Here is a 25,995-nt window from a genome sequence, read left to right as displayed (position 1 = left end):
AAGTTTATACTTTGTGCAACACAAACTACTACTTTGTGTAAAGAAACTAGTACTTCATGTGAACAAGTTAATACTTTTAGCATAAGAGCTACTACTTGTAAACACACTAGTACTTCATGTGAACAAGTTTATACTTTGTGCAACACATACTACTACTTTGTGTAAAGAAACTAGTACTTCATGTGAACAAGTTTATACTTTTAGCAAAAGAGCTACTACTTATAAACACACGAGTACTTCATGTGAACGAGTTTATACTTTGTGCAACACAAACTACTACTTTGTCTAAAGAAACTAGTACTTCAAATGAACGACTTTATACACAGCACCCCTAGTGACCCTTTTGAGGATAGATGGTTAAAAAAAAAAGATGACTGGAAGATTTGTAGTATTTGGCATAGGATAAGTGGTTCAGAAAATGAATGAATAGGAAGATTTGTAGTATTTGGCAGCCCCGGAAAGCGGCCTTCGGAGGGAGGAGAAAAAAAAATTGGACACCTCGCCTTTACGGCGTGAATTATCGTTTGGCTAACGTGAGAGCGGGAGAGGACGGGCACTATGTCAAGGCGCAACGAGCGCCGTGATGCCGGCCGGCGGTCTCCCGGCAACCGGGAGGATGAAAATGTATTAAGCGAATTAATGGGGGAGAAGAAAAAAAAAGTAGAAAAAATAAAATAATAAAAGAAAGAATGAAAGAATGAAAGAAAAGCAGTGTGCTCCTGGGGGAAATGGTAGCCATGAAAAATGAATTTTCTCTCAATTAGGTATCACGCTATTGTTCCACAGATACTCAGACACGTACTCCAAAAGATTGGGCTGCATTCCAATCATGTGCGCTTTGCTCGGTGGACTTTTACTTTGAAAAGAAGGACGTTTGAAAAGGCCCTTTCTCGGGAAATTGCGTGGGAAGCCTTTCAACTTTTGGAAAATTGGACCACTTTATATCATTGTTTCAGACTTTGGAGGCATTCTGGGTCACTGTTGGATGATTGTGGATCATTTTCTGGTGATTTGGGGGCAGTTAGTGTTGATTTGGGGTCACTTAGTGTTGACTTGGGGGCTCTTAGTGTTGATTTGGGGGCACTTGGTGTTGATTTGGGGTCACTTCATGTTGAATTTGGGGTTACTTCATGTTGATTTGGGGTCACTTAATGTTGATTTGGGGTCATTTAGTGTTTATTTGGGGTCACTTTGTGTTGTTCTGGCTTGCTTAGTGTTGATTTAGAGTCACTTGGTGTTGATTTGGTGTCACTTGGTGTTGATTTTGGGCCACTTCATGTTGATTTCGGTCACAGTGTTGATTTGGGGTCACTTAGTGTTGATTTTGGGTCACTTAGTGTTGATTTGGGGTCACTTATTGTTGATTTGGGTCACTTAGTGTTGATTTGCGGTCATTTAGTGTTGATTTGGGGTCACCTAGGTTTGATTTGGGGTCACCTAGGTTTGATTTGGGGTCACTTAGTGTTGATTCAGATTCACTTCATGTTGATTTGGGGGCACTTCATGTTGAGCTTGGGGTCGCTGTTGAGTTTGGGGTCACTTCATGTTGATTTGGGGGCACTTCATGTTGATTTGGGGTCACTTCATTTTGATTTGGGGTCACTTCATGTTGAGTTTTGGGTCACTGTTGAGATTGGGTTCAATTCATGTTGATTTGGGATCACTTCATGTTGAGCTTGGGGGTCACTGAGTTTGGGGTTACTTCATGTTGATTTGGGCTTAGTAAATTAGCAAGTCGTTAGTATCCATTGCAATTTTCATTTAGCATTTTTATGCTAATTATTTGGTATTTTTGCTATTTAGCCTATTACAGCACCCAGGTCAGAGAACAAGGTTATTTCATGTAAATTCTCAGTCATTTATGTATAAAATAACTTAAACTTGATCTTGAACTTATAAAATGCAGGAAAATGTCAACCATTATAGAAAAAAATAATCTTTATTTTCATCTTTAAATGATGGGCTTTTAAACCCAAAACTATAAAGCACTGACCATCACTAATACAAAAAAATGGCTTCTTCATAACTCCACATTATGAATACGTTATCCCATTTCATTCCTAAACTTTTTGGTCAAAAAACGTTGAATTTGGTGCATTTTTCTGCATTTTTTTCCTTCTCTCATGCAAGGTCAGGTATTTGTTGAAGTGAGCTCGTCGTGCTGACGACCAGTCGAGGAGATTTTAGACAAGCACAACAAACACAAGCATATTTTAGCTCCGCCCCCTCCCCCGCCCAAGGTTTGTTTGTCCTTGACATGCGTATCCGCGGCGTCAATGTTTTTGCTTGTTCACAATTTCAAAGGTTATAAAATGCACTTGCACTCTGAGTCTCACATTTTTAATACATAGATGACATTTTATTGTGGGAGTACTTTGAATGCCTTGAAATGTTGTTACACTCAACTTTGTCTGTTTTTATTTTGTAGTTTTTTGCGGCCTTCTGCTTTAAGACAGTTTTTTATTGGATAGAGGCAAATAATGACAATAGTATTCACTAGGGTACGCACAAGAAGCTTAAATGAGGCCCACATTTTGTTGCGCCGCTCAGATTTTTCAAAATTTTACTTGTATCTCAAGAGATTTGCCCAAAATTTTACTCGTATCTCAAGATAATTATTTGCCCAAAATTTTTACTTGTATCTCAAGAGAATTATCTGCCCAAAATTCTACTCGTATCTCAAGATAAATATTTGCCCAAAAATTTACTCCTATCTCAATATAATTATTTGCCCAAAATTTTACTCGTATCTCAAGATAATTACTTGCCCAAAATTTCACTCATATCTCAAGATAAATATTTGCCCAAAATTTTACTCGTTTCTCTAGATAATTTTCCCAAAATTTTACTCGTATCTCAACATAATTTGCCCAAAATTCTACTCATATCTCAAGATAATTTGCCCCAAATGTTACTCATATCTCAAGAAAATTATTTGCCCCAAAATTTCACTCATATCTCAAGAAAATTATTTGCTCCAAAATTTCACTCATATCTCAAGACAATTATTTGCCCAAAATATTACTCTTATCTCAAATTGCTCATATGTCAAGGCACTCGTATGTCAAGGTTTTTATTACTAAAATGTCTTTGAGATTGTAAACACTTGTTCTCAACTCCAAATCCCGCCGCTGATTTCAACAAAAAACTCGATAGCCCACGCTGCTTTCTCTTGATAACCAAAACGACGGCATTATTGCTCAAAATCGAAAAAGGGACATTGTTTTTTTAGCTATTTATTTTCCCTGGGACATCGTCTCCGTCTCCTCATCATCCCTCAATCAGGTTGAAGAGAGACGTGGCGCATTTGTCCAAATCCCGGCGTCCGGTCCGACCCATCGAGAGAGTATGGCCGCCCCCTCGTTAAGCACAACCGGGATTAGAGCTCCCGGTCGAGGCTATTTGCAACCACATGCGAGCGCATCGTAATGAGGCTCTCCACGCGCCCCGCAATGGCGCCTCAATCTCCCCTTTAATCACCGAGGAGGAGCGCCGGCCCTCCGCCGCCGTTCAAGAGGAGATTTGCAAATTCCTCCTACGTGAGTTTCCATGGGAGTTGAGTTTTCTTCCTCAAAACTTTGATGGATACGTGACGTGAGATCTAAGACAAAAATAAACAAATAAAAATGCGGAGGGAGGGGTGTCCAACTCAGTTTGGTTAGCGGGTCGCATTCAGGCCATTTTTGGGAGGTTATTTTTGTTCAAAAATATGAGTTTCAAAAAAATGTAGTTGCTAAATATTATGGGCTGGAAATTTATGGGTTGCGAGAATGAAATCAGTCAAAAAAAGTTAATTGTGAAAGAAATCTGCAAAAAATTCAGTTGCAAAAATTCTGTTGCAAAAATTCTGTTGCAAAAATTCAGTTGCAAAAATTCAGTTGCAAAAATTCAGTTGCAAAAATTCAGTTGCAAAAATTCAGTTGCAAAAATTCAGTTGCAAAAATGTTATAAAAATTAAGTTGCAAAAATGTTATAAAAATTAAGTTGCAAAAATGTTATAAAAATTAAGTTGCAAAAATGTTATATAAATTAAGTTGCAAAAATTCTGTAGCTAAAATTTTGTTATGAAAATTCAGTCACAAAAATTGCTGCAAAAAAGTCAGCAAACAATGGCTACAAAAATTCCCACAAAAATGTACGCAAAAGTTTTTGCAAAAATTGTCTAAAAAATTCTGTGGTAAAAATTTTGCCGTAAAAATTCAGGTAAAAAAAACCCAGCAAACCCCACACAGATTAACCAACCTAGATTTGAACCCAGGACCCCAGAGCAGTAAGTCCGACCTTCTAACCCCTCAACCCGCCCCAAAAAAAATCTCCCAAAAATCCACCTCCAATTCTACTCATCATCATTTTAACCATTTTTCCTCATCAAAACCCACCAAAACACCCCACCACAAAACAAAACAGCCAACCACCACTCACCGCCCGCCTTCCCATCCAACATCTGGCACTAAAACCTCACTTTTTATCTCCACTTTCCACCCAAAAACAACGTACTGTGCCTGACTCAAGTCCAATCCATCCAATTTAGTCAAGTTCCCCCTGAGGTGATAATGGGAAACACAACACAACAAAACACTGCCAACATTTCACACACTCACACCCACACGCAAACCACTCGACTCAAGAGGCCCGTTGTTACTAGTCGCACCCACGATCTAAAGGGGGGAAGAGCTCCGGCACCCCCCCTCGCTCCTCCGCGAGGTGTAACACGGGCGGCGGCGTTGATGGATCGACGCCAGCCGGCCCCCGAATCAATTACGCCGACCGACTTCATGAAATTGAAAAGAGTTAAAGGCGGGGCTGCGGCGGTAGTAGAGGCCGCCGTGTCTTTTTCACGGGTAATTTGATCAAAGCGCCGTTTGCCCGAGAACGCCGCCACCTAATGAGCGATAATGGATTGGCGGTGGCGCCGGCGAAGACAAAAAAAAAAAACGTGCTTCCCAAAGGTTAATATCGCGGCGTTGGACTTGATATCGAAAGTCGGCGAACCCCGAAACGGCGATACGTATCTAGACGGCGCCGGCTGTCCTTTCGCCGACGCTACCATGGTGTGATAGCGTTCCGATGGCGACGTTTGAAGGTCGCGTGTTGTTGTTGACGTTGTTGTTGGTTGGCGGAATCAAAACAAGTGCGTTTTTTTAACCCGCGGGTTGGACGTTTCTCATGCAAATGAGGTAACAATTATGGAGGAGGAGGAGGCGGCCATTGTTTACTTCTGATGACATTGTTTGTGATATTGAGCGTGTCATTAAATCGTTCAACGCGAGGAGGCTGTAGGGTGGTGAACGACGCCCCCGCGAACCCTCACGGATGTGGAGTGTTCAGTAGGGAAGGTCATGGGAAACTTTACAATGTATGCGCGTATGTTAATACGCTTAGACTTGTATGTATATGTACGACTTATATGTATATGTACATGTACATATATTGTTGTACATGCACACATATTGTTGTACATGTACACATATTGTTGTACATGTACACGTATTGTTGTACATGTACACGTATTGTTGTACATGTACACATATTGTTGTACATGTACACATATTGTGTTGTACATGTACACATATTGTGTTGTACATGTACACGTATTGTTGTACACGTATTGTTGTACATGTACATGTATTGTTGTACATGTATTGTTGTACACGTATTGTTGTACATGTACATGTATTGTTGTACATGTACATGTATTGTTGTACATGTACATGTATTGTTGACCATGTACATGTATTGTTGACCATGTACACGTATTGTTGACCATGTACACGTATTGTTGTACATGTACACGTATTGTTGTACATGTACACGTATTGTTGTACATGTACACGTATTGTTTTACATGTACACGTATTGTTGTACATGTACACGTATTGTTGTACATGTACACGTATTGTTGTACATGTGCACGTATTGTTGTACATGTGCACGTATTGTTGTACACGTATTGTTGTACACGTATTGTTGTACACGTATTGTTGTACACGTATTGTTGTACACGTATTGTTGTACACGTATTGTTGTACACGTATTGTTGTACACGTATTGTCTTACACGTATTGTTGTACATGTACATGTATTGTTGTACATGTACTGTTGTATTGTTGTACATGTACTGTTGTATTGTTGTACATGTACTTTTGTATTGTTGTACATGTACTGTTGTATTGTTGTACATGTACTGTTGTATTGTTGTACATGTACTGTTGTATTGTTGTACATGTACTGTTGTATTGTTGTACATGTACTGTTGTATTGTTGTACATGTACTGTTGTATTGTTGTACATGTACTGTTGTATTGTTGTACATGTATTGTTGTACATTTATATGCATACTAGATGAATTAAAACTTCTGGAAACTATAATATTGATGATAGAAAGTGTATTTTTGTTGCTAATCGTTCTGTCTTATTGTAGCATTGGCAAAATGGACTTTTCAAACCCGTATTTTTTTTTATTTCAGGACTCACCCAAACCACAAAAAGCCAGTTTAAGGAACCAATCCAATCAAAAAAGAAGAGCATCATGTCAATCATCCAATCAGAAAACTCCGTTTTCTTTCAATCAGGTAAGCAGACTTTCACGTCCATTTTTATTGGTTTTCTTTATAATGTGCCTTTTAAACTTACAAAAACAACATAATATTCTCTTAGGTACTCTATTTTAACATATTTTTAAAACGATTTTAAATCTAAATAAGACTACACTTATATACATATTTTAAAAACAGTTTGTTATTTGACTAAAAACCTTCAATGGCTTTTAAACATTCACAATCACTCCTGAAATTAGCCAAATAATATAAATAATACATTTTTAAAAGTTAAAAACAGTAACAACCTTATCTTACTCTTATTAATCCATGCCATCAAAACATTTAAATTTTTCTTGCTGTTTTTTGTTGTTGTATTACCACAACATTCTGCCAAAAAACACAAAAAATATATTACCTTAAAATAAACAACCATCCCCTACACAACCCCTTCAAACTGACCGATCCCTAAAAGATTTCCTCCCCATTTTTTTCCCATTTCCACCAAATGCCACGGCTCAATAAAGCTCAGCAGACACTGATTTAAAATGATGTTAGCCCCTGACATTTCTAGCCTTTTCCATTCCATTTCCAGCATCGAAAGAACACCAAGTCCCGTTAGCCGCTAAGGTGCTAAAATGTTCCAGAGCCAATGATGATAAGGAAAACACTTTGTCCATTCCCCTTGGGCTTCCCCGCGTTTCGTATACTATCTAAATATAAACGGATAGCATCTCCAAGTTGACAAGAGTTCGCCAAGCTAGCCTTTCCGCATGAAAAATGCTAATTCATGCTTGGGGGCTGTGGGGGTCCGTTATTGGACTCCATCTTTACTCGCTATCTTGTTAGCGGAATGCGTCATTGTCGTTAGCGGTCCGGGTTGATAGACCTAACCCCCGTTAAAGGCGCTCCATCGCCCCCAAAACCCAAACGCACGCATTGGTTGTCAAACGAACGCCCGCCCTGAAATATTGCCGGCGGATTTGGGGCGAGGGATTCGGGCGATGCTTGTCAAAAGACATCATTACGCACAGAGCGATATACGCTAATTAGGATTCTATTCCGTAAACTATTTGTGGCTCCGCCTTTAGCTTGGAATGACGCAAGGAAATAGTAGAGTAGATTAAATAGTATTTTTTTGAGTATAGTGGTACTACTACTTGTGATGATTTAGTTCCAGAAGTGGTTTTCGTCACTTGTATTTTTTTCGTAAGTAGAAGTATATTTTATATATTGAATAAATATAATTATTTCCACAATTTTAGTACTTTTGTATAAAATATAATTGCATATCTATGTAAAAAAGTTATTAAAATGAATAAAAAAGGCAAAGGCAATTTCTAATAGTGATGGAATTGTAAGTGACAGCTCAGTAAATATACGTAAACACGCATGTAAATATGTTACGCACACTCAATTTAAAAAAAAAAATCCACTGGCAAGGCAGCTTCCTTCTAGCCAATGGGAGGTTTTGGAAGATAGCCAACTCTACTACAAAAAAATCCCAAAAACATTAAAATACTTGACAAGAACACTGTTGCAAAAGTAGTATTCATTATTGGCTCTACTTACAAAAAAAATCCAAGTTAGGGAACCACTTCTGGAAGGAATTAGAGCATTTATTACATGTAAAATATGTCTCTACTTACAAAAAATGCAAATTAGGAAGCAATTTATGTAACAAATTATTTTTTTAAGTAGAGGGACAAGTCTATTTTGGAATATGTTTGGACACGAGTATGTCGTTGAATTAGAATGTAACAGATTATTGGAATTTTACAGAAATTACAAGTTAGGAAGCCACTTCTGCAAAAAGTAAATTTGTAAGTAGAGGTACAAGTATATTTTGGAATACTCTTTCTTGGATGAAAGTCTATAGTTGAATTTGAATGTAACAGAAATTATCTAAAATTGATAGAAAATCCAAGTTAGGAAGCTACTTCTGTAAATAAAATAATAATTTTGTAAGTAGAGGTCCATGAGTATCCCAAAATACACTTTCCCCTACTTACAAATTTGTATTTTTTATACACAAGTGGCTTCGTATCTTGCATTTTCTGTCAATTTCAGATAATCTCAGGTACATTCAAATTTAACAACAGACTCTTGTCCAAGAGTATTCCAAAATACACTAGTACAACAATTAAATTATAATGGAACAGAACTTGACAGAAAATCCGAGTTAGGAAGCCCACTTCTGTAAACAAAACACATTTTGTAAGTATAGGTGTGAGTGTATTTTGTAATACTCTTTCTTAGACAAAACTCTGTCGTAGAATTAAAATGTAAAAGAGCTGATCCGAATGAGTGAAGGCCTTTTTTGCATTTTACGGCCTCTTGACTTTTGCTAACCTTCCACCCACGCATGCCGCGGCCTAGGGCAACTGATTCAGACGCCGCCGTTTCATCCGTCACCATGTCCGAAAGCAACGCACTAACCGGCCCCGCCTCGCGTCGTAGCAGGGAATACTCCGTGAAATAAGGGCGAGGGCGAGAGGGCAGACACGGCGCCCCCGAGTGGATTTCTGACTTGAAGTGCTGCGAATACAAAAAGACAGCGGGCGCTAAGATTGGCGGAGAAAAGTAATCGCGATTTAAGACAGAGGTTTCTTGTCAAAGGGCGTAAATTGCCAAAAAAACCTCGCCGCTAACCCCCTTCCTCCTCGGTCGGGGGGGCAATCGTCAACCCCCTTCCTCCTTGGTCGGGGGGGCAATCGCGTAGGTTTTTAGCGATTACGACGGAGCTACAGCGCTAAAGAGAAGTGACATCGCTGTCTGAGGGGAAGGTTGCGAGCTCAGAAGACACAGTGGGCGAGAGAAAGTGGGCGAGAGTGAGAGCCCAGTGTGAAGACAGATGGCCAAAAGCATGAAGGAGGAAGTCTGGGAAGGCGGCTCGGGGAGCAGAAGATTACGGAAAACTAACCGAGCGCGAACCCAGAATCACAAAGCTGAAAAGTGCCTCTTTTCTGGGAACAGTTGGGGGGCTTCTGATGAAACTCAGAACTGGACGTACGTTTTCCGCGCCGCTTATCCTCCTCCTCCTCCTCGTCAGGGTCGATGGGATGTCGGTGGGGATCGATCCGAGGTTGCTCGCATCCGAGTCGGGAGAAAGAACTTATTCACCTTGGAGTTATTTTTCTTTTTTTAATCACTTAATTGAGTATCGTATTTTTTGGTGTATATGTTGAATTTGTCGCAAAAAAATTAGGGCTGAATCGAGGGTATATGGCTTATCTGCGCATAAATGAGACTTGAAATGCTAAAAACTGCAAAGACCCATAAAATTGCACAAATGAGGTGTTTTCTTGCATATAGGGTGCTGTATTTGTATCAAAAACAATGATGACTGAATTGAGGGTACGGCTTATATGCGCACAAATGAGACTTGACATGCACGAAACTGCAAGGTGACAAAGACGAAACGCAAAGTATTTTGGCCAATATGGTCATTTATTTCAAAATAGAGATAAGATAAACAGATAAAACACTAAACAAAATTATTTTTGACGTCTATGAATGAAATTCAAGAAAAAATGTAAACCGTATTTTGCATAAAAAGTCACTTGTGCCAACAATTGGTCGCTCAGGGCACTGCCATCTTACTTAGGGATGAAAAACTAGACTACTACGGACATACTTCCTGGTTGTACTGCTCACATGACATCCTTTTTGAATTTTTATGATTTTTTTACTCTGTTAAAACTGTGAACATGGAGGCGAAAATTGTGAATCAGGGGGCGGCTTATACGGGAGAAATGTTCCAATTCAACGATTTTAAGGGTACGTACGGCTTATACGCGGATGCGACTATGTGAGAATATACGGTAGCCATCTTCAATTTTTTAATATAACTTTTAGTTAAGTTCTGTCAATGTGTACTAGCTAGCGTAGCACCCCAAAGCTAAAAAAAATACCCATCCATTCTGATTGTGATGTCACAACCAGTTTTTCTGACCAAAGTGGGCGTTCCCTAATGTAACGATTTGGGTGTATGGTCTAAATACATAGATTTACGTTAGTGTAGTCATTTTCATTTTCTGAAAAGGTCACCATTTTACAGCTCCTTTAAGTACTACGAGTATAAATTTGATAATAAAGTAAGCGACAGGCGGCGTTTCAATTTGTTCTGCCGTCGACACACACACACACACATGTACGTACACACACACTTTTTGACGCACAGTCGGATTTGGTCTAGATGCCCTGTGGAAAATTGCAACCTTGGAGATGTCAGTGAAAAGTGAATTTCATGGTTAGCTGTCTGCCAATCTCCCGGCTTTCCCTCCTTCACGCTGCGTTCGGGGGTGATTGATGGAAGTCATCTGTCCGCCGCTCAAGTATCTTCTAAACGTTGTGCATTAGTGGCGTTCACCGTAAAAGCGTGTGCGGGCCAAGGTCACCCGCGTTTAACCGGGCAAGCCCCGACTGCTCACAAAGCGGAAAACATACATTTGTCTCACTAAATTAGTTTGGGGAATAATCTCGCCATCAAGACCTAGAGTTCCAGCGCCCATTTCAGCGGGTGTTCACGCCATTGTTCGATTTGGTTTTGCTTTACGTTCCCTTACAGAAAAGATGGGTACTAGAAACTTTTTAGAATGGGTTCAGACCAAACTGGGTTGGTGTACTGCCTGTCAATTTATAAGTTTTCCCCATATTTTATACATTTTTTGATCATTTCAAATTGTATATGCCATATAACAAGTATGTTCATGGTAAAAAAACGATCTCATTATACACATTTTAGATTGGATTGGATTTTATTTGAAGAGTACATTTAGATTGGATGTAGATTGGATGTAGATTGGATGTAGATTGGATGTAGATTGGATGTAGATTGGATGTAGATTGGATGTAGATTCAGATTAGATTTAGATTAGATTTAGATTAGATTTAGATTAGATCTAGTTTATATTTAATGTAAATTTGATTTGGATTCAGTTTGGATTTGGATTCAGTTTGAATTTGATTTGGATTCATTTTGAATTTGATTTGGATACAGTGTGAATTTGATTTGGATTTGATTTGGATTCAGTTTGGATTGGATTTAGATTCAGATTGGATTGGATTGGATTGGATTTAGATTCAGATTGGATTGGATTGGATTTAGATTCAGATTGGATTGGATTTAGATTCAGATTGGATTGGATTCAGATTCCGATTCAGTTTGGATTAGATTGGATTCAGATTCAGTTTGGATTTGATTCGGATTCAGTTTGAATTTGATTCGGATTCAGTTTGAATTTGATTTCGGATTCAGTTTGAATTTGATTCAGATTCAGTTTGGATTTGATTCCGATATAGTTTAGATTTGATTCAGATTCAGTTTAGATTCAGATTAGAACTTTATTTCATCCCATAAGCGGGAAATTAACTTTGTTGTAGTAGCAAGACAGACACAGAAGACATTGTAGACCGACATTAAAAAAAAAACAACAACCTTCACGAACAATAAACAATAGTAGTGTTAGCCAAACAGCTATTTTTTTCACAGCAAAGCTTTAAAATTCACAAAGCGCTCGAGGACCCATCGGCGCAATTTACTCCCAAATTTGTTCAGCAGATTGAATTTTGTTGTCGAGAGTTAAAGCAAAACCCCCTGCGGCTTTTAAATCATCCGTAGTCAGTCCCCCCCCCAAAAAAACAAATTTGTCATTTTCTTAACGGATTGTCCATCCAAAACAAGTACGAGGCAAGTTAGCGCTTTCGAGTCCGTTAGCTAAATTGCCGCTACCATGTTTACGACGATATTTCCCGGAGTGTTTTTTTTTTTGAACAAAATGTTTTCTCGACAGGTCCTCCGAGCTTATTTTGGCACAATAGCTTTTCGTCTAGCTGTCAGATTTTCTTTATCTTCACGTCGTCGCGCTCTCGAGGCAATTAGCGCCGACCTCCGATGAGTCATCTCCGTTTGATTAAATTTTTGGTTCACATTTCATCCACTCTGCCACGCCAACCCTTCATTAAAAATCACGCCATGCCCCAAATTTTCCCCTCTGGATTCCGTGGAAATTTTCCGTTTTTGCTTCTTGATCTCTTTAAAAAAACATCTTATAATTGCAATCCCCAAAACTGTACCAAAGTTGTTCTGGAATAGCAATTACTAGCATGAAAATAGTCATAAAAACATTCCTTTTTAGCGTTTTAAGGCGGGCTGCTTTAATGTCAACTTGATTTCATGTGGGCCGGACTATTTTAGATATAATATTTAGATTTCTTTTTTTAATAAATGGATTAAAAGAACTGGATTAAAAGCCCTGAATATTCATTTTTTTGTAGATCTAAAACAATGTTTATTTAAGCTTATTTTATATGTATTTTTAGATTTTACAAAATTATTTTTGAACTAAAAACAGAAAAAATGGATTAAAAAATGACAATTATTGATTTAAAAAGGGGAAAATCAGAAAATTTAATATACATCATATTTAGATTTTTTAAATAAATGGATTAAAATAACTGGATTAAAAGCCCTGAATATTCTATTTTTTATAGATATAAAACAATGTTTATTTTAGCTTCTTTAAATATATTTTTAGATTTTACAAAATGATTTTTGAACAAAAAACCCAGAAAAAATGGATTAAAAAATTATACTTATTGATTTAAAATGGGGAAAATCAGGAAATTTAATATACATCATATTTAGATTTTTTTTTAAATAATTGGATTAAAAGAACTGGATTAAAAGCCCTGAATATTCTATTTTTTTATAGATCTAAAACAATGTTTATTTGAGCTTTTTTTAAAATTTATTTTTAGATTTTTACCAAATTATTTTTGAACTAAAAACACAAAAAAAAGATTAAAAAATGACAATTATTGATTTAAAAGGGGGAAAATCAGGAAATTTAATATACATCAATACTCTACATTTTAATTTGATCCTAAAACAGAAAGTCAGCACTCATAATTTACTTTCCCGGGCCGCACAAAATGATGCGGCGGGGCCACATTTGGCCCCCGGGCCGCCACTTTGACACATGTGCTTTAAAGTGAAGGATATCAAGTCAAAGTATCCAATAACGTCCATTTTTTTAATCTTCTCCAGTGGGCCTGAATTGACAAAACTAAAAGAGGATGTTTTTCATCTGCCGGCGTTTTCTTTTCATAGCCAACGACCTTGTCCGTTTAACAGAGTGTTGGCAGTCCGGGGTGAACGCTTTCTTTCCATTACGCAATTTCTTCGTCACTCGAGACGGTTTAGAAATGTCGGGATAGTTGAAGAAGAGAAAATTGTGGAGGGAGGATCGCGCAATATTCAATCAATACCCTCTGGCCAACAAAGCTTCCGAGGTCTTCGTTTTCGTAATGTCACGGGACAAATGAGGAGATTTTCGCGCAATGGCGGGTTAGGCAACACTAGGGGGCCTCAAATGCCCCATAAAATTGCACATATTCTGGATTATTTTGCATATAAACCCGTGTATTTGTAACTAAAAAAATGACTGACTGATTCGAGGGTACGGCTTATATGCGCATAAATAAGACTTGATATGCATGAAACGCCATAACACAAGACAATTGCAGAGGATACGGTGTGTTTATTTCAAATTAGAGAAAAGATAAACAGATAAAATGCTAAACAAAATGTATTTTGAGATCTAAGTTAAGTGTATCTTGCATAAAACGAGAAAAAAATATCTTGGGTTTTTTAGGCATTTTCAGGGAATTTTTGGTTGATTTTAAGGCAATTTCAGGGAATTTTTTGTTGATTTTTAAGGCAATTTCAGGGTTTTTTTTGGTTGATTTTTAAGGCAATTTCAGGTACTTTTTGGTTGATTTCAAGGCAATTTCAGGTAATTTTTGGTTGATTTTTAAGGCAATTTCAGGTACTTTTTGGTTGATTTTAAGGCAATTTCAGGTCATTTTTGGTTGATTTTAGGGCAATTACAGGTAATTTTTGGTTGATTTTAGGTCAATTACAGGTCATTTTTGGTTGATTTTAAGGCAATTTCAGGTACTTTTTGGGTGATTTTTAAGGCAATTTCAGGTAATTTTTTGTTGATTTTTAATGCAATTTCGGGTCATTTTTGGTTGATTTTTAAGGCAATTTCAGGTAATTTTTGGTTGATTTTTAAGGCAATTTCAGGGAATTTTTGGTTGATTTTTAAGGCAATTTCAGGTACTTTTTGGTTGATTTTTAAGGCAATTTCAGATATTCTTTGGTTGATTTTAAAGCAATTTTCGGTCATTTTAGTTTTTAAGGCAATTTCAGGTCATTTCTGTTTAATTCAAGGCAATTTCAGGTCATATCTATTTTTTAAGGCAATTTCTGTTACTTTCCAGATTATTTTAAGGCAATTTCAGGTCATTTCTATTTTTTAAGACAATTTCAGATAATTTTAGTCTATTTCAAGACAATTTCAGCTAACTTTCAGTTTATCTCAAGGCAACTTCAGGCCATTTCTAGTTTAGTTCAAGGCAATTTCAGGACATTTTCAGTTTATTTTAAGGCAATTTCAGGTCATTTGCATTTTTTAAGGCATTCTAACTCATTTTCCAATCATTCCGACGCACTTCCCATTCCTCCAGCGACATTCCCTTCCTGCTCATTGGCCCAAAATCAATAGGATGTGATTAGCATGCCCCAACTTCCACAGAAAGACCCCCCCCCCCCCCCACCCCTACTTCCCACGTCATGGCAACCTTTGCCCCTCCGAACGGCAATCCGTCGAGTGCCTGGAATCACCCGGCGACCTCAACCAATCCGGCTATTGCGCCAGCCATTTTCTTTGGCTGATTGAAATCCCGTTGGCCGCTTAGCTGGCCCCGATAGAACGCTTTGCCTCGGGTACTCTAATTGGCACTCTGACTTGTTAGCTGGCGCTTGACAAGAGCGCAAATTGCTCTTGTTTGTCCACTTCGGAGGGGCGCCATCACCGCCATTTGTGGTCAAACACGCCGCCATCGCCGCCATTGCCTGGCTAGTATTAACGTTCTTTATCTGGTTCTGATGGATTTTGTGAATTATGGATAGTTCTCTGAACAACATCTTTCATTTGAAAAGTGAAAAGACTAAGATAGACCAGATTTTCTCACGTATAAGCCGTACTTTTAACTAAAAAATATGATGACTGAATTGAGGGTACGGCTTATATGCGCATAATTTAGACTTGATATGCATGAAAACGTCATAATGCAAGACAATGCTATTATTTCAAAATAGAGAAAAGATATATAGGTTAAAACAAGGGTGTCAGACTCGATTTCAACATTTTAGGTATAATATTTAGATTTTTAAAAAATAAATGGATTAAAAGCCCTGAATATTCTGTTTTTTATAGATCTAAAACAATGTTTATTTTAGCCTTTTTTTAAATATATTTTTAGATTTTATAAAATTATTTTTTAACCAAAAACACAGAAAAAATAGATTAAAAATGACAATTATTGATTTAAAAGGGGGAAAATCAGGACATTTAATATACATCATATTTAGATTTTTTTAAATAAATGGATTAAAAGAACTGGATTAAAAGCCCTGAATATTCCGTTTTTTATAGATCTAAAACAATGTTTATTTTAGCCTTTTTTAAATATATTTTTAGATTTTATAAAATGATTTTTGAACTAAAAACAGAAAAAATGGATTAAAAAGGACAATTATTGATTTAAAAGGGGGAAAATCAGGAAATTTAATATACATCTATACTTTTAATTTTAATTTTATCCTAAAACAGAAAGTTGGCACTCATGATTTACTTTCCTGGGCCACACAATATGATAAGGTGGGCCAGATTTGGCCCCCGGGCCACCACTTTGACTAAAAAATGCTAAAAAAAAGTACTTTGACATCTAAATGAAATTCAAGAAAAAAAGTATTGTGAAAAAAACATGGAAAAACTCATGGATGACAAACTATCGCACTACGGACACACTTCCTGGTTGTACTGCTCACATGACTTACTTTTTGAATTCGTTTACATTCAGGAAACATCCAGCAATCGATTTAAACATTATCTCAGAAATACCAAGTACAATAATTTTTATCAAAAATTTCCCTTCAAAGTAACACATTTGTACTCCCTATTAAAACCAAGAATATTTAGTCAAATATTGTAAATCATGAGGCGGCTTATACGCGAGAAATTGTACAATTAAACCATTTTAATGCAATTTTAAGGGTACGGCTTATACGCAGATGCGGCTTATATGCGAGAAAATACAGTAAAACTTCCTTCTGAACTATAAAACTACATTCCTGCGACCAATCAACTCAAGCTAAACATCCATAGAAGCCATTTTTTTAATCAGGGTGAGCGAAAATGGCTAAAATTTTAGCATAACTCAATCATAACCTTACCCAGAGACCTTTAAAAGTGAGAAGTATTTGTAGGCGTAACTCTCAAATTGAATGTTTTTCACAACATGAATATTTCTCTAAATGTTAAGATCCGTTGAAAAATGGTTCAGAGAGGACGGAAATGAATGGTTTCTGTTCCAAGTGTTGCCTATAATTCAAACTCAACAGGATTTTCCTTTTGAAGAAACTCAGTTTTTTTTTTAGAGTATATTTCCTGTAACTCAGCTAAAATACTCCCTCCTCCTACTCTTCAAGGCTTGCCATGATCAAAATCTTTTCACAAAGAAAGACTCAGTGTTTGAAAATTGGAAGAGACGGGAAATATGATGGGATATCATCTCCCAGATGGAAGCAAAATTTTTATTTCTTTAGCCATCTTGGTTGTCTATTGTTCATGATCAATTTAAAATGTAGAAATTATACTAGTACTTTAATGTACTACTGAAAAATGGTAATGGATAGCAAATATTTTATGGCATATTTGGAAAATTGTAGTATTTGGGAGTAGTACAACACATTAAAATTAACATCGTTTATGGAATTAAAAATATACGGGAACTGGAAGGGAATTAAGAAATGATTAATGGCTGCCATCCCAGTTGGAATGGATTTGCCATCTTTCACTGTCAATAGCAATGAATCAGTTTAGTTCGTTATATAAGAAGGGTTCAGGTCATAATTGTTTTATTTTAGTTAGAATTGGACATTTTCCAGCCTCCATTTTGACACAATTTGTTTTAATAGTGTCAAAATCTATCAATCATTTTGTTATCTATTTCTAATCATGGATACTCATAGTTTTGCCCCTAATAAAACAGTACTGTGTAGTCGAAAAATATGTTTTTGTTTGCCTGAACAACCAATTAGACCAAATATTTAAAACAAAAAAAAACCCAAGGGCTAAGTAGCAATGGACGACAGCCAGTGTAAGTTTCCCCCGACCCAAACCCAATGGAAAAACCCAAAAGTCCACTTAAGAACCTTCCTGTTAAGTAGGGCTTCCAATTTCCATCCCCTTGTCAATTTATGGACGAATGGCAAAGTAGGAACTCAAGTCACAAGTTCCCCCCTGACCCAAACCCAATAAAAAGTCCACTTTCGAACCAACCTGTCTAGTAATGTTGAGCTCCAAATTTCAATCCTCTCGTCAATTTATGAACGTATGGCAAAGTAACAACTGACCACAGCCGGTATAAGATATCCCCTGACCCAAACCCAATAGAAAACCACCAAAAACTCCAGTTTGAACCTTCCTGTTAAGTAGTAGTGTTTCCAATTTCAACCCTCTTGTCAATTTATGAACATATGGCAAAAGTAGCAACTGCCCACACCCAGTCCAAGTTCCCCCCTGACCCAAACCCAATAGAAAACCCCCCAACAACTCCACTTTTGAACCTCCCTTTCAAGTAGCATTGACCTCCCAACTTCAATCCCCTTCTCAATGGATGAACATGTTCCTAAGTAGCAACTGACCACAACTAGTCTAAGTTTCCCCCTGACCCAAACCCAATAAAGTTCAGTTTGAACCTTCCTGTCAAGTAGTGTCAAGTAGCTCCTAATTTCAATCCCCTCGTCAATTTATGGACTTATAGCAAAGTAGCATTTAACCACAGCCGGTTTAGGTTTTCCCCCGACCTAAACCCAATCAAAAAAGTCCTACTTTTAAGTAGTTTCCAATTTCTAGACCCTCCTTAATATATGGACGTATAGCAAAGTAGAAACTGACCACAACCGGTCTAAGATACCCCCTAACCCAAACCCAATAGAAAAAAAAACCCTGACCCAAACCCAATAGAAAAAAAACCCTGACCCAAACCCAATAAACTCCCATTTGAACCTTCCAGTTAAGAAGTAGTGTCAATCCCCTTGTTAATTTATGACCATATAACAAAATTACCAACTAACCACAACCGGTCTAAGTCCCTCCCCCTGACCCAAACCCAATAGAAAGAAAAAAACCCTGACCCAAACCCAATAAACTCCCATTTGAACCTTCCTGTTAAGAAGTAGTGTCAATCCCCTTGTTAATTTATTACCATATGACAAAATTACCAACTAACCACAACCGGTCTAAGTCCCTCCCCCTGACCCAAACCCAATAGAAAGAAAAAAACCCTGACCCAAACCCAATAAACTCCCATTTGAACCTTCCTGTTAAAAAGTAGTGTCAATCCCCTTGTCAATTTACGACCATATAACAAAATTACCAACTAACCACAACCGGTCTAAGTCCCTCCCCCTGACCCAAACCCAATAGAAAGAAAAAACCCTGACCCAAACCCAATAAACTCCCCCATTTGAACCTTCCTGTTAAGAAGTAGTGTCAATCCCCTTGTCAATTTACGACCATATAACAAAATTACCAACTAACCACAACTGGTCTAAGTCCCTCCCCCTGACCTAAACCCAATAGAGAAAACCCCCTCCAAAACTCCACTTTTGAACTTTCCCTTGTTAAGTACTATGTTTCCAATTTCCATCTCCCTCATCAACGAATGGCCACTTCATAATAATTCTCCACGTTACAGTGGGGGTGACGGAGTGAAGTCTTGATTGCTTTCCCAGATTACCTCCAAAGTAGATTGGGACCAAAGGTGTAATGACTGGGTCCTGTCGACTGAGAAAAGTGGACCCCGTCCCACGGCTCGCATTATCCGGGCCATCGAGAGAGCGCCGCAATTTCCCGCTCTTTCATTCCGTGGGTTATGCATATCAATGCAACATTAATCAAATGATAAAGTTCCCCCCAAACGGAAGCCATTTTTCTGGCCTTTTAAGATGTCAGTCGTCACTAGACTGGGGATTATCTTGGAAATGAATTGATAATACTCTTCTTTATGTATCATCGGGGTCTCGTCGTAATTGATCGGACGCAATTAAGAGCTTTGCTACTCTTTCTCGGTTGTCGTTTAGAGATTGGAGTCGTTTTTAAAGTCTTTTTTCTTGGAAGGATTTATTATAGAAGAATGGAGAGTACATTAAGATTGACAGATTGTCAAGATTTTTGCTCATCAGAACTTTCTCGGGGGGCTTATCAATTATGGACTCGGTGTTTAAGTCAGTTTTGTTGGAATAAATCATTGTTTATAAGAATTTAGACCATAAACAATTCATATTTTTGTTGTTGCTTGAAAGCCATACTTAGAAAAGTCAATTTACATGAAAATGTGAGCATTTTTTGGGCATTCCATCACTTTTAGAGTACAAAAAGTCTCTGAATTCCTTTAAGAGTATCAAAGACTATGCATGAAGAAGAGTCTAATGGACAAAAAATATTAATATAAAAGCCATAAGTGCAATACTCACAATTTAAAAGTCAAACTACATGACAAACTGTTCCTTTTTTAGTCATTTTAACACTTTTTGACTGCAAAAAGCATCTGAATTCTTTTGAAAACATTCTTATGTTGTTGCTACTCATTGAGTATCAAAGACGCTATGCTTGCAGAAGAATTTAATGGAAAAAAAATATGAATAGAAAAAGGCCATAAAAGCTATAATCACTGTTTAAAAGGGAAAATACATTATGTTTCCTTTTCTAGACATTTTAATACTTTTTGAATGCAAAAATTCTTTTGTTACTCATTGTTACGCTGTTGCTAATCAATGAGTATCAAAGACACTATAATATTACATTTTGTAGGAAATTTCGATGGGTAGGAAAGTTTGATAATCTGTCAATCTTCATGTAGTGTTCTCAATCAACAAAAGAGCCACATATGGCTCCTGAGTCAAAGCTTCCCTACCCCTGGTGTACACCAAAAACACTACATGAAGATTGAAAGATTGTCAAACTATCCTGCCTATCAAAATGTCCTACCGAAGCAGTCAACAACTACTTACTATTTTCATTTAAAGTCTTATTTCACCTTTTTATTGCCTCAAAATACTTTTTATATGTATTTTTCTATCATAACTTTTAAGTATTGTTTTCTTGCGGTCCTTTTAAAAGATAATTTTTGATGTTTTGACCACATTTGTCACATAATTTATGTAATTTATGCAATTTATGTAATTTATGCAATTTATGTAATTTATGTAATTTATGCAATTTATGCAATTTATGTAATTTATGCAATTTATGCAATTTATGCAATTTACGCAATTTATGCAATTTATGTAATTAATATAATTAATATAATTCATGTAATTTATGTAATTTATGCAATTTATGCAATTTATGTAATTCATGCAATTTATGTAATTTATGTAGTTTATGTAATTTATGTAATTTATGTAATTTATATAATTTATGTAGTTCATTTAATTTATGTAGTTCGTTTAATTTATGTAGTTCGTTTAAATTATGTAGTTCGTTTAATTTATGTATTTCATTTAATTTACATAATTTATGTAATTTATGTATACAAAACCTCATTTTATATTATTATTTTCTCCAGGGAATTATAGAAAATAAAAAGTAAGGGACCTATGTTTGGTACTAAGCTGCCAAAAAAATGCCCGAATGCAAAAGTAGTTGGAGATTCCACTTCGGGAATTGCACCGCTAAAGATAGATCGTTGTCCTTAATCCATTTCACGGCTGGCTAGCGTGACAGCTAGCTGGCTTGCGATTTGATGGATTGCTACTTTGTTAAACAAAGCAATTAAGTCCAAGGAGCTTAGGAATGGCCACAACCACCTGAAACTCTAATTAAAATGGATAAACGAGTAATGCGTCCATGCCGAATTACGCCGCCTCGTGATAAAAACACGTACCATGTTTATAGACTACTTTCCGAAAACGCCGTTCTGGGACCCCATTTAATCGTTTGATTTGTCGGGGAAATCTTGGCCGGCTCGTTCAGTTCTACTGATGTTGATTGGCGCTTTAGCATAATTGACTTGTCGCTCGTTGGCGTCCAATCCGATTGGACTGGAAGGTTTTTGGCGAAGGAAATCTCGGAATATTGACTTGTAACGTTAACAAAATGTTTCGGGACTAAATGTGATGTATTTTTTTGCATATATATTATATTTTTTTGCTCAAAAAAAGATGACCGAATCAAGGTTACGGCTTATATGAGCATAAATTGGACTTGACATGCACAAAACTGCAAGGTGATATAAACAAAACGCCATAACGTAAGATAATGCGGCTAATATGGTCATTTATTTCAAAATAGAGCAAAAATAAACAGATAAAACGCTTTAAAAAAATAATTTTGATGTCTATGAATGAAATTTAAGGGAAAAAATAGGCGTATCTTGCATAAAATGTTAAAAAAGTCACTTAATTGCGTCAAAATCTTACCTAGGGATGACAAACTAGACCATTACAGACACACTTCCTGGTTGTACTGCTCACATGACTTCCTTTTTGAACTTGTCTACTTGCAATCTAGCAATTGATTGATAGAGTATCTCAAAAATACCACATACGGTAATTTTTCTCAAGATTTTCCCTTCAAAATAAAACATTTGTACTCCATATTAAAACCATGAATATTTAGATCAAAATTGTCAATCAGAGGGAGGCTTATATGCGAGAAATTGTCAAATTCAACGATTTTAAGGCAATTTTAAGGGTAAAGTCCGTCACAAAATATTAAGGCGGGCCACATTTGGCCCGCGGGCCGCCACTTGGACACCAGTGACATTGGATTGGACGTCAATAGCATTTAAAGAGTCTCTGTTTAATAATCCGTCCAACCAAGTTTGGACATAAATGGCAAAAAACAGGAGCAAAACATATCATTGTTTGACTGAATTATTCCATTTTGAGAATTCAGTTGTTTCCAAAGGCCACACGCGGAATAAATCTAAAGTGACGTTCCAATATGGCTGCTGGTTATTGGGAGGAAAAAACTGAGTGGAATAGAAGCAATGCATCTGGGAAAAGATTAAAGTGCACATAGATGGGGAGGGGGGGGGGGGGGGGGGCAAGTACACTGACCCGGGATGGAATTAGGAGCAGCAGGGGGTCCGAACTCTTGGCATATCGGAATTTTGGAGGGTTTTGCAAGAAGCAATTTGCTTTTTTGGATTAAAAATTGGTCCTCAAAAAATATGGATGTGATCAATGATGATAATTGGCGTCCAATCATCCTTGTGATGTGGATTGAAATGAGTTTGTCACTTTGTCATACTGTTTTTCAACCAAAAAGTCATTGTTTTGTAGTCTACTGAGAGAAAAAATACAAATTTAAAGGGTTGGCTATCGAGCCACATTCGGCTCTCGGACAAAATGAATTGCTTTTTATCATATTTTGTATTTGTGGCTTTTTGCATTGTTTCATGTTTAGCTAATTTTATAATATCTTAAAACATACTCAAATTCCACTAAAAACAAATCATAAATTATTTTTTTAAAAATACTGGATTTTTAGGACTATAAGGCGCACTTAAAAGTCTTCAATTTTCTCCAGAATAGTAAAGGCGCCCAGTGTTTTTTACATATAGAAAAAGATTAAAATGTGTCATTAATTGAGGGTGCGCCTTATAATGCAGTGCGCCTTATAGTTCTGAAAATACGGTAATTGGTAAATTAGATTTATTTAATGTTGCTTTTGACTTATTGTGTGGCTCTTTCACCCTCACAGTTTAAAATTTTGTCTCTTTCCGTCTAACTTGTTCTCCCCTGTCATAGAACAACAAAAACTTCTCATAAATTATGAATTATTATTAATATTACCCAACCAAAATTACCATAAAAATGACCTAACTCACAAAAATCTATTGTCACGGCACCCTTATCCAAAAAAATCATTACTTACATACAATATGAATGTGCCATAAAGTGGCCGTCAGGCTGAACAACTTCGGACCACTTCCGGCCCGCCGACCTTAGGTTCGACACCACCCCGGATTTTCCACCCTGGGATATTTTATTTTGGAACAAAGTTATATTTTATCGCCGCTTGTGTTATTGACTGCACATTAAGACCTCATTTGTCTCTTCTCATTTAAAATCGGTCTTTTTAGAACGCTCCGTCAAAACAATTGAAGGCAAAAATAGAAGCGAGCATTCGGGTTGCACCTGCAACCCAGTCAGCCGCGGGTAATAAATCAAGCGGGCCACGGAGTTACTGTAGTAACCGTTCACTTCTACGTCCCTCGTGACGCCAATGCTTAAAAATACAAGCTGTTGCCAACGCTTATTTTGTTCCTTTTAGTTTCCCGCTACCTCTTATCCTCACAATCTCCGCGGGCGGGGGGTGCCGTAGCCCATCTGAGCCAACTCAAGACAGTAGGCGGGCGGACAGCCTGTTTCGTATGCCCATATCTCAAAATTTTACTCGTATCTCAAAGCAAATATTTGCTCGGAATTGTACTTGTATCTGAAATTGTTCGTATATCGGGGTACTTGTATGTCAAGGTATTTGTAGTCCTTTTTTAAAAGTAGTCTGAACTTAAAACTAAAAACCTTCAAGAACTCCAAAAGCGATTTTTCTCCGACGACGGCGTTTTTTTGGTCAGTTAGCGTTTTTTTTTTTTTTTCAGTCCAACTACTTCCCGATCACGAGAGTCGACTCGGAGAGGTAATAGCCGGCGCCTAATTGGATTCCTTTTGCAAGTGGGGACGAGGGAAAATTAAATCAAGACTAATGAGCGCTGAACAACACCAAAAAGGAAGATAAATGGTTCAATGGCGGAGAGACAAGAGAGGACGGCGAACTTTCTGCCTTCCTAATTTTCTTTGCTCAACCAAGCGTGTTCTACGCGCTAATCAAAGACATTGCTCTTCCGCGTTTCTACTGCGTTCATTACATCCCAAAACTAACACTGTTCGCCGCCCCCTACTTTGTCGTGATCGATAGTATTTTAGCAAGTACCTGACAAAATGCCAAACTTCCCTACCAGAGTTAAATTTGACAACCCAAGTACTACCGTTTGCTATCTACTTGCTTTGTTTTGGTTTTTTTACATAGACAATATACATATAGAATGTACTAAACCAGTGGATGAGTGTTTAGGGTAAATGCATCGCAGTTTTAGGGTCGAGGGTTTGATACCATGTTGGTTCTTACTGTGTAGAGTTTGCGGGTTCTTCTTGGGTTTTCGTGGGTTTCGTCTGGGTACTCCAGTTTCCTCCCACATCATAAAGAACATGCATGCTAAGCTAATTCTATGCTAAATTGTCCCTATTTAAAGATGTAAGTGTTATGCTAGCTGGCTAACAGTCAGTGATTGGCTGTTTTCTTGCGCCGTGCGATTGGCTGACTCCCGATTCAAGGTGCCTGAAGGCAGCTGGGATCGGCTCCAGCACCCCTGAGGGATAAGTGTTACAGAAAATGAATAAACGGACTAAATTGTAAAGGATATCTACAATTGGAGCATTTTAGATATAATATTTAGATTTTTTTTTAATAAATGGATTTAAAGAACTGGGATAAAAGCCCTGAATATTCAGTTTTTTATAGATCTAAAACAATGTTTATTTGAGCTTTTTCTAAATATATTTTTTGATTTTACAAAATGATATTTGAACTAAAAACACAGAAAAAATGGATAAAAAAAGGACAATTATTGATTTAAAAGGGAGAAAATCAGGAAATTTAATATAAATCTATACTCTATACTTTAATTTGTTCCTAAAACAGAAAGTCAGCACTCATAATTTACTTTCCCGGGCCACACAAAATAATTCAGCGTGCCAGATTTGGCCCCCGGGCCGCCACTTTAACACAATTCGAAAAATCAAAAACGTATAAAATACTGGAAAACGTTGCCAGGTATGTAATCTATCGAAGTAAAGTTACCCATACTTACACCAAAAATCCCCTAAAATCTACAGTACATGACCTGCAATTCCACTAAAATGAACAGGAGGCGCTACAACTAGCTAACAAAATCATCATAACCATTAATATTTGTTAATATTACCCATTTTCGGACATTTCAAGTAGACCTTGACAGTAGGTCATATATTTTCCGTCTTATCTCCACATGCAAAAACCACTCATTGACGGCCAAAGAATTGAAAGTCACCTCCGTCCTCCATTTTGAATAAGTAAAAAAAAGAGCCTTCATCATTCACAAGCACTCCGATCATTCATAACCGCTTGGGATATGATCAAAATAAAAAACAAGAAATAGGCTTTTTAATAATTCCGCCCGGCAACCGGTTTACGGGCTTTAACCTTGAAGGGGGTGACGTGTAATAGGCCCATGTAAAAAAAAAAAAAGACTAAAACTTGTCTCCATTCTTGTT

At 37.2% G+C, this 25,995-nt stretch overlaps 1 long non-coding RNA gene across 1 annotated transcript in view; it reads left to right on the top strand.

Moving 5' to 3' along the window:
* The window catches only part of LOC144202811 (uncharacterized), a 48,690-nt gene extending 42,130 nt beyond the window's left edge, over window positions 1-6,560 (top strand). The window contains exon 4 of the long non-coding RNA XR_013327562.1: window positions 6,468-6,560. This is a non-coding gene — a long non-coding RNA (uncharacterized LOC144202811). The remainder of the gene's footprint in view (window positions 1-6,467) is intronic.
* The last annotated feature ends 19,435 nt before the right edge of the window (window positions 6,561-25,995 follow it).

Source organism: Stigmatopora nigra, chromosome 10 (genome assembly GCF_051989575.1).
Source record: "Stigmatopora nigra isolate UIUO_SnigA chromosome 10, RoL_Snig_1.1, whole genome shotgun sequence".
In the NCBI taxonomy this organism is placed as follows: domain Eukaryota; kingdom Metazoa; phylum Chordata; class Actinopteri; order Syngnathiformes; family Syngnathidae; genus Stigmatopora; species Stigmatopora nigra.
Note: the sequence above shows the minus strand (reverse complement) of the source record. Positions and strands in the feature narration are given on the sequence as shown.